The sequence below is a fragment of the Xenopus laevis genome, chromosome 6L (genome assembly GCF_017654675.1).
Source record: "Xenopus laevis strain J_2021 chromosome 6L, Xenopus_laevis_v10.1, whole genome shotgun sequence".
Lineage (NCBI taxonomy): Eukaryota > Metazoa > Chordata > Amphibia > Anura > Pipidae > Xenopus > Xenopus laevis.
The window spans coordinates 43,988,571-43,998,768 of record NC_054381.1 but is presented as its reverse complement, the minus strand read 5'-3'; the positions used below and the strand labels follow the sequence as shown (position 1 = coordinate 43,998,768).

The following is a 10,198-nucleotide window of genomic DNA, read 5'->3' as shown; positions in this document are numbered from 1 at the left end:
AGGCCGGAATTTTTTTCCAGAGAAGGTGGCAACCCTACCTGGAAGTACTTTGAAACCTGTAGCTATTGGTTCGGCCTATGTCTGGCTTAGTAGACAGAGTAGATTACAGTGAGGATCTATGCAAGGATCACTGTCAGCGGAGCTTCATGGGTAGGGTTGCCACATCTCATTTTTTTAAACAAGCCAAAGCCACCTTAAAAAAAAAAAACAGCCTAAAACTAGCCAAAGGCACTTCAAAAGTAGCCCAAAAATAGTAAAATATGAGCAGTGAAAAAATAATAATAAATGAATATATGTGAAAATACGCCTTTTTAAAATGTCGCAAATTTTTCCACAAAGCAAAATTGGACAGATTTGCCCCGTCACCAGGGGTGTAACTACCGAGGGGCCCAGGAGATAAAGGGGCCCCATGAGGCCCTAATACATATACAATTTCAATAAATATTCGTAAAACAGGTCAATCTCTAGACATTTTCGGTGGCCAGCTGATTTTTGCCCCCAAATTGTCTGTAATTGAGGAAAGTCACTACACCAGAAAAGTGATGGGATACTGGGGTACAGAGCCCAAAATCTGGTAACTCTGACTTCTACACAAGTCAGTCCTATTGCATGCTGGGTATTGTAGTCTTACATTAAACTTGTCAGTTGGCAAATTGTTAAACAAAAACTATACTACCCAACATGCATTAGGAGACGCAGGCTTGGTACAAAAACTTTGGCTGGTTTCCAAAGTACACACCAGCCAAAGGCCCTAAAAGTATCCTAAATCTGTACCTTGGCTAGTTTCATACTTTCGAAACCCGCCTGGCAAATTAGTAGCCCAATTTGGCTGAAAAACAGCCAACTTGGCAACCCTGTTCACCGGAGTCAGTGCTGGGGCAGAACAACACAGTAGACAGGACACTCCTTTCTTACCCAAGCAGAAAACAGTATAACATCCCTACCTTCCAATGAGCCCCATAATGATCCTCGGTACCATTGTACTGGCCAAACTTCTTCCTACTTCCACTCCGAACAAGTGTAACTCTACAGTATGTAGTTGCATTATGCAGTATTGTTTCACTTTTAGCCTTCATTCTGTTCTTGTAATACAGGTTTGGGACCTGTTACCCAGAATGCTCAGGACCTGGGGTTTTACGGATAAGGGAACTTTTCTGTAATTTGGATCTCCATACCTAACAGATCCCATACCTGTATCTGAGTTAGGATCAATTACAAGTCACTGTTTTATTACAGAGAAAAAGGAAATAATTTTTTAAAATTTGAATTATTTGATTACAATGGAGTCTATGGGAGATGGCCTTCCTGTAATTCAGAGCTTTCTGGATAGCAGATTTCCAGATAACGGATCCCATTCTGTACAACACCAAGACTCATTTGATAGCCAAAGAATAAAGGACTACATGTTGGCCAGCCCATGGCATCTTAATCAGTTTATTATATACACTGTTCAATCTTTTGTGGCAGAGAAACTATATTTTCTTTCCACAAGCTCACACTACAAAGGTGATCTACTCCTTTAATCTTTAAATTTCCCCATCTCCTTTGTGTTGGATATGACCCACCAAGAGAATTGTTGGCCCCTGGCCTGGCCAAGGGCTCCTCTAATGTCTTTGTATGTCATCCTCATTATACTGTATTTTACCCTTGAATATGTGGTATAGTGGGTAATTGGCCCTCTGCAATGAAAATGTTGTGCATGAACATCGTGACTCATGCTGTGTTATAAACATAGTTAATAGAATAATGTAACATATATAAAGGTCTAGGCATGCTGGGAGCTGTAGTCAAGCAACATCAGGGTTATATTCTTAAAGCTATATTGCAGAATAAAACTTTTACAAAACTTTTCCCCTAATTCCAGCTGACCTGTATCAATCTGGCTCCATGTTCTTTGTACTTACAACTGGAGTTGGAAGCTTAAGTTTCCCAGCACTGAACAAGTCTGTCCTTTATCCCGATGTCTGGTTCCAGTGTAATATAATGAAGAAAAACAACTACATATTTATCTCTATATGTAAGATGACAGCAAGATGCCTGGCATGGTGCTGGGACTCAGCATTCTTATTGGTCAGTTCTTTTGCATTTATAAAGAAGTTTGTGATCAGTAGAATTCTAATTGGTGAAATTTCTTGCATCTGTAATTTTGTTTTTTGGCAACTTCTATACAAAATTAGAGGATGCTGTGGGACGGCATTACAGCTGGGTTTACAACTCATTTAATGATAGGCAGGTACTTAACCATCTGCTTTTCACCTGTGATTTGCATCTTGAATGGATTTATAGTCTAAAGACCGCTAACAACCAATTAGATTTTTACATTTTCACTTGTGGTTGACTAAGAAAAATTTAATTTTGCTACACAAGCAAGTTTGGTCATATATGGATACATGCTCCATATTCATTTTTTCCCCATAAACCAATTAATTTGCCTGTGTGTCCTTCAAGTGTGGGAGGAAACCAGAGGAGTTCCCAGAAAACCCCCATTCAAGCACAGGTGAACATATAGACTTTATGCACTCATGGCTTTGGGGAGCATCAAATCCAAGACCACAGTTCTTCTGTCACAGACAAACAGTGTTGTGTCCTGTCTTCTAATGTTTGATTATAGTGCAATGGGGTGGATCCAACATTACAAAACAAGCTCCTTATGTAAGGTAACAGCCCAATGACAGACATACCATCATCACATAAGTGGCCTTCTCATTGGTAAATTTTTTTGCATTTGTAATTGAGATTTTGGTCCAAAGTGTTTTTGGTGAATGTACTTGCATCTTTCATTAATGGGAATGGAAAGTGCTCTATACATTATAGGGCCTCTGCTTTGTATCCCTGGCATTGGCCCTGGCTTCAACTGGGCATGCTCATAGTTTGAGACAGCTGCTACAGATGGTAAGCCAGGGATGGTTAAAGGGGTGGTTCACCTCTCAGTTAGCTTTTAATACGTTACAGAATTGCCCATTCTAAGCAACTTTTCAATTGGTCTTCATTATTTATTTTGTATAGTTTTTTAATGGTTTGCCTTTTTCTTCTGACTCTTTCCAGCTTTCAAATGGGGGGGGGGTTCACTGACCCCATCTAAAAACAAATGACCTGTAAAAACTACAAATGTATTGCTACTTTTTATTACTCCTCTTTCTATTCAGGACTCTCCTATATTCATATTGGACCCTAGCAACAGATAGCTCAAATAGCAACCTGGAGAGCTGTTGAATAAAAAGCTAAATAACTCAAAAAACACAAATAATAAAAAATGAAGACCAATTGCAAGTTATCTTAGAATATCACTTTCTACATAATACAAAACGTTAACTCAAACTCACCCTTTAAATGGGGTGGTCAATTCAATGCTGCCTCCTCGCTTAGTTTTTCACGTCGGGGTGGGTTGAGGGCAGGGCCACAACATTAGTGCAGAGAGCACTACTCTCTAATTTATGATCAGGGGCTGCAAGATTTGAAGAACATTTTTTTTAATTGCCTCTTTTAACGGTGGCTACACATGGGCTGACCAAGTACACATTTCGCTTGGTTGTTCCAAAGGCCAGATAAATGGAAAGTGTGGGGCCACACATATTATTTTCTACTAATTTTTGTGCTAATTTTTGTCATATATGCTGTAAAGACCTAGGGGCTGCAGCAGTTCTTTGGGAATTTCAGCATCAATCATGCTAAGGCTAGCGCCACATGTAGCAAATATCAGCCTGCTGTGAAAAACAGGTCGAGATTCCACTTCTCCACTATTCAATGTGTCTGCACCCGGACACATTATCTCGGCTCAGGTGGAGACAGACGCCACAGATTTCAGTGCGGAAACGTGAGATTTTGCATTTCGTTCCGAAATCTGCCATGCTTGCCGGCAAGTTGCAACTGAGCCAAGGCCTGCAGGAGATCCTCAATGCATACCTCCAAACTGTCCCGTTTTTCGTGGGACAGTCCCGATTCTGACAGCTCAATCGCATTCCCGATTGTTTTTTTTTGATCTCCTGCACTGAACAGCCAGAAAAAGAAAAGTTTCTAGAACTTAATTGGCTTTTAGCAGAGAGCCTTGGATATGTATCAGGTGCACTTACCATGTGTAAGCTTTAGGGCCCTTACTTACGGGCGTTTGAAGCTGTACTCCCCTGTGTTCCGGTTTATGCATTCAGCCGAAGGGGAGTAGACGCGCTGAAATCTTTTCAATGCAGCTGTGCTCACACAGACGCATGTAAGCGCTGAACGGAGGTAAAATGCAGCATGCTGTGTCCCAACTTGCGTTATGTAAGATAACAGTAAGATGCCTGACATGGTGCTGGTATTCAACATTATTATTGGTCAGTTATTTTGCATTTATAATAAAGTTTTTGATCAGTAGATTTCTCATTGGTGAAATTTCTTGCATCTATTATTATGTTTTTGTTCTATAAAAAAAAACTAGGGGGTGCTGTGCGACAGAATTACGGTAGGGTTTATTTACAACCTCTTTAAGCACAGTTTCCTAACTGAACAACTATGTTCTTTATCCCCTTATTCCAGTGTAATATAATGAAGCCAAAATGACACAATACTTTCCTTATTTAAGATAAGTGCAAGATGTCAGACAAAGTGCTGGTAATCAGCATTCTTATTGGTGAAGTGTCTTGCATTGTAAATAATTTTTTGGTCAGTAAAATCCTCATTGGTGAATTGTTTTCCATGTGTAATTAGGGTTGTACTGGGTCTACAGGACACCAGGAAAAAACTGTGGGCCTGCCGACCCCTGCAGCTGGGGCGGGGGGGGGGGGGGTCTTACAATTTGAGAATCCCCTTCTCAAGGTCTTATGGCACCAGCAGGGATTTGCTGCAAAATGCTGAGAAATGTTATGGGTCTTTTCTAAGGATGCACCGAATCCAGGATTCAGTTCAGGATTCGGCCAGGATTCGGCCTTTTTCAGCAGGATTGGTATTCGGCCGAATCCTTCTGCCCAGCCAAACCGAATCTGAACTACAATCTGCATATACAAATTAGGGACGGGGAGGGAAATTTCGTGACTTTTTGCCACAAAACAAGGAAGTAAAACATGTTTTCACCTTCCCACCCCTAATTTGCATATGCAAAATAGGATTTGGTTTGTTATACGGCAGAATCTTTCACCAACGGGGGTTCCTATTATGACTATTGGGAATTCACTGTGTGGAAAGCAAATATTTAATGTGCCCCAAACATAACTAAAAATTATAGTGAAACCATTTTATATTTAAAGCATTCTGCAACAGTTTCCTGCATTTTGTTGCTACAATTTTTTTCTAAAGAAAGCACAGAGTGTAATAGCTTATTGCACACTAGTTGTTACATGATTTCTGAACAAGAAAAGCTTATTGACAGTGATAGTTAAAGGAAATAGCACACATTCCTTGAAAAGGGGATGTAATTAATCTGCCTTATTCCACAAAGAGCAGAGTTTACCTAAACACCTTTTGTTTGTAACAAAACCTAATGTGCAAATGTGAACTTTAGCATGAAGTACAACTCAAGATGGAATGCGGCAGCATTAACCCGTGTCGCTTGCACGCTGACAAGAACATTTTTGACATTTTCTACTGTTTCAGTAAGGTGCATTTCTAGGGGGCAAATTTTAGTTTACCATGGAAAAATATATGTTGTTTTTCTAGAGTAATAAAAGCGTCGTTCTGTGTACGCCTTAATGTGACTGTAATTCAGCTATTGGAACAAGATGTAAGGCCCAAAATACAATAGAAATAACAAAAAATATTATTTTTCTTAATACAGGCAGTCCCCAGGTCACGTACGAGATAGGGTCTGCAGGTTTGTTTTTAAGTTGAATTTGTATGCACGGCTGGATTTACATAGCGGCACCCATAGGCCCACTGCTGTTCTTTGCCCCGATCCCCACCCCTTTATTCACACAAATTTTCATCAGGAGCGAAGCAATGGGGATTGGCGTACAAGAAATTGATAAAACTATTGTATCTCCTGCGCATCCTCAGTGTTTCTGAATCAATGTGGGTATGGTTGGGCAGCATGCCGCCCCATTAAAATCCTGCGCCCTATGCTCAGGCCTTGGTGACCTTTCCACAAAACTGGGCCTGTTTGTATGTAAGTTGGAACATATATATTTACTTATTAAATGCAAATTAGATGTCTGACTTAACATAGTATTTATTTTTACCTTTATGTGCATATTTATTTTTACAATTTTCCAGAGGAAATTGGGGACGGTGATTTATTAAATCTAAATGCTAATAAAGGCCAAGCAAACCACAGTATGTTTCTGTAATAGCCTCTGTATATAAGTATGAGTTGTATGTAAGTCAGGTGTATGTAACTCGAGGACTCCCTGTATATCATTTCTAACAGTGTACAAAATGTAAATTCAGGTTTAAATCACCTTGTCTTTTTACTTAAAACACAATGTTTCTCCAATAATTCCAGAGTTATATCGATCGTGCAGGGAGTTGTGACTGATGCATCTAAACAGGCATAGTTACATGTGCGCATCGTTGCAAATTGTAAGCGAGTTGCACGTACAGGTATGGGATCCATTATCCAGAAACCCATTGTTCAGAAAGATATTAATTACAGTCTCCCATAGACTCCATTTTTTCCAAATAATCCAAATTTTTCTAGATGTTTTTTCTCTCTATAATAATAAAACAGTAGCTTGTACTTGATGCCAACTAAAATATAATTAATCCTTATTAGAAGCAAAAACAGCCTATTGGGTTTATTTAATGTTTACATGGTTTTCTAGTAGAGTTAACGTATGAAGATCCAAATTACAGAAAGATCCATTATCTGGAAAACCCCAGGTCCAGAGCATTCTGGAAAACAGTCCCATACCTGTGACATTCTCAGTTGGGATTAAAGTGCTGACTGACAGATCCCATGTCACTTGGGTTGCAGACTTTTCTGGGGGAAAAATACCAGCCTTAAAAAATGCTTTAAAATGCCAAAAATCCTCCAATGACAATTCCAACAGACCTGTATCAATCTGGCTCTCTTTTCTTTGTTCCTGCAACTGGAGTTGGAAGCTTAAAGCAGAGTTTTCCAGCACTGAACAAGTCTGTCCTTTATCCCCATGTCTGATTCTAGTGTAATATATTGAAGAAATAAAAATGACATAATTATCTCAAGATGTCTGATATGGTGCTGGGAATCAGCATTCTTATTTGTCAGTTCTTTTGCATTCATAATGATCTTTTTGATCAGTAGAATTCTCATTGGTGAATTTTATTGCATTTTTAATTACGTTTTTCTCAGGGCTGTGGAGTAGTACATAAATCCTTTGAATCCGACTCCTCGGTTTATGGTACCTCTGACACCTCTGTTTTTAAAGGAACAGTAACACCACAAACCGAAAGTGTACCAGAGAAATTAAAATATAATGTACTGTTGCTCTGCACTGTTTGTTTGCTGCAAATAACTACTATAGCGTATATAAACAAGCTGCTATGCCTTTTCTTTTTTCCCAGATTGAATGACTGCCCCATGGCTTTCTGAAGCAAACACACAGCTTTTACCAGTGAATGCTAACAGTATATTACATGTTAATTACTTTAGAACACATTTTTTGGTGTTACTGTTCCTAATGTAATTTCCATGTTGATTGAGAGAAATGAAGTACACAACATACAAGGTATTTTATCACCTCCAAAGCTCAAAAATATAAACAGTATCCTTTGGTAATTTTAAAACAAAATCAAAGTTAAACTACATAAAACAAACACAATTGGAAAACCTAAAACAACTTGATTTTATTATTTGCAGTGCTTGTATTTAAAGTTATTTGGTGTCGGAGTTGGTACATTTTCGGTGAGTCTGACTCCAGAGATTGCTCCCGACTCTGACTCCACAGCTCTGGTTTTTCTGCAACTTTTATAGAAAACTAGGGGGCAATGTGGGACGGTGTTACGGCTGAGTTTACATCCCCTTTAAGGGCAGAGACAGACGAGAAAATTCGGGCTAGAATATAAATCACCGGCGGGATGGCACTCGGAGCACTTTGTTTTCCGAAGTTGCCTCAAGAGGAAATTTCGGGCAACTTCGTAAAACGAAGCGCTCCGAGTGCCATCCTGCCAGCGATTTAGATTCTAGCCGACGGGGAAGCAGTTTGGGGAGATTGGTCGCCCGACGAAGAGGCAATTTGTCGCGGGGTGACTAAATGTTCCTGAATCTTCTCGTCTGTCTCTGCCCTAAGGCAACTTGGTCCCCTAGGTTTGTAGCTTGCCAGAAAGCAAGCCCTAGCTGCTTGGGACACAAGGAGGAGAAATATATATATGATATCAATGACAAGCTTTTAGACCTCACAGGGTTATTTTTCAGGTAAAATTCTATGGGAAACCAACATGTGGCTGGAGTTGAAATCCAACAAACCACAAAGGTTTCCTTTTCTGGTAAAAACACATTTTTTTTCTTACTTGAGGAAGATCCTGCGGGGCTCCTAAAACAGGGCAGGGCAGGCAAATATTCACCACTAATAATTTTTTTGGTTTTGCATGTGACCAGACGATTATAGTACCGAACGCTAATTAATTGTGATCGAACAAAGGCTGTTATTGTGATCACACCAAAGGTTGGGACGGCAAACGGGGCTTCTCAGCAAGAGTCATCTGTCACAGGGTTTCTCCAGCTGCTTACAACACAGTCCAGTAACCCATATAAACCAATCAGCTATTTTCTTTCAGTATTCTATGTGTAGCAGACTAATCTAAGCTAATTGGTTGCTATGGGTTACTGAACTGCAACAGTTTTAGCTAGCGTTTCTAAACGAGACACTGGATGTTTCTATTGATTTGCACAGATGACAGCTGAGCTTATCATTTGTCTACTGTGTGACTTTACACAGCGTCACTTATTGTTTTCTAACATAAACACTTCATCCGATTTTAGTTATGGTGCCGTAATTATACGTTATCATAACATTTTCACAAGTGTAAAATCTTTAATTTTTGTCCTCCTTAAGGGAATAAATGTGGCTACAAAGTCAGAATTCACTTCCTGTCATAGAAAGATACTGGAATGAATGAAGCCATGCATTGCAATGTATGACCTGATCAGCACTGTGGCAGGGATGGTAATCTGCAGGGAAGTACAGTAGAACCCCCATCAGGGCCGGATTTAAATAGTGGGCGCCCCTAGGCCCACTGTCGTTTGTCGCCCCAGTCCCCTCCCCTTTATTCGTGCAAATTTTCATCATCTGGACCGGAGCAATGGGGATTGGTGCATGGGATTTAAAAATGATTCTATCACCAGCGCATCCCCAGTGTTTTTTAACCAATGTGGGTGTGGTTGGGCAGCATGCCGCCCCTCTAAAATCCTGCCTCCCTAGGTCTGGACCTAGGTGGCCTTTCCACAAATCCGGGCCTGACCCCCATTTTACGTTTTTCAGGGGACCAGAAAATCAGGGAAATGTATTATTCATAATATATAGGTGGGACCAGAGTTGAACTGGGGGGCCCACCAGGGCTGCTGCCTCAGAGCCCCCCTCTGACCCCCCCCCCCCGCTGCTCGCGTGCTCATGCACTAGCTTTGCTTTTTTTGCCACAACAACCCCCACACATCGATCGTGTGCACTCACTTATATTTTTTGCCGCAGCAGGAAGAGCGGCAGAGACGCAGGGAGCAGATCTGGGCCGACGTTGCCCACAAGACCCGGGGGCCTTCTGGACCAGTCCGACCCTGGGTGGGACCACAAAGCAACAATGTAAAATGAGGGAAAATCAGGGGATGTAAAATTGAGTTTCTACTGTATTTTAGCGCGGGATACCATCTTTGCCTTTAACTTTAGCAGCCACATTCTGATAAAGTCACAATTTTGGAATGCCCATTACTAGTGTTCTACTGGGCTGTCGGGACACCAGAAAACCAAAGGGACCACTCTCGTGTTTTTATTATCCCCACTTACCTTCAGTCTTCCCTTTTATTTTATTATTAAATACTTTATTCCATGCCCTTTTATTCTCTATTCATTTTTTCATGGGGGATATAAACCCTGCTGCACTGCTCAACCAAACTTAACTCAGTTGTTGCTGGACTACAAATCCCAGAATAATGTAACTTCTTTGCAAGACCAAGACTACGAACATGCTCAGTGTGTCTGGGCTTCAGTTGGGAGGTTAAGCTTAGGGATCGTCATAAATTATCAAAACAGCACAAGTCAAATAATATCTGCCATAGAAGCCGATACGGCAAGACTGAATAATATGCAGACTGCACTGGCAT

The 10,198-nt window shown here is 40.5% G+C and overlaps 1 protein-coding gene across 1 annotated transcript in view; it reads left to right on the top strand.

Moving 5' to 3' along the window:
* Nucleotides 1-10,198, top strand: part of jazf1.L (JAZF zinc finger 1 L homeolog) — a 189,833-nt gene that overhangs the window by 1,398 nt on the left and 178,237 nt on the right. The window lies entirely within an intron of this gene.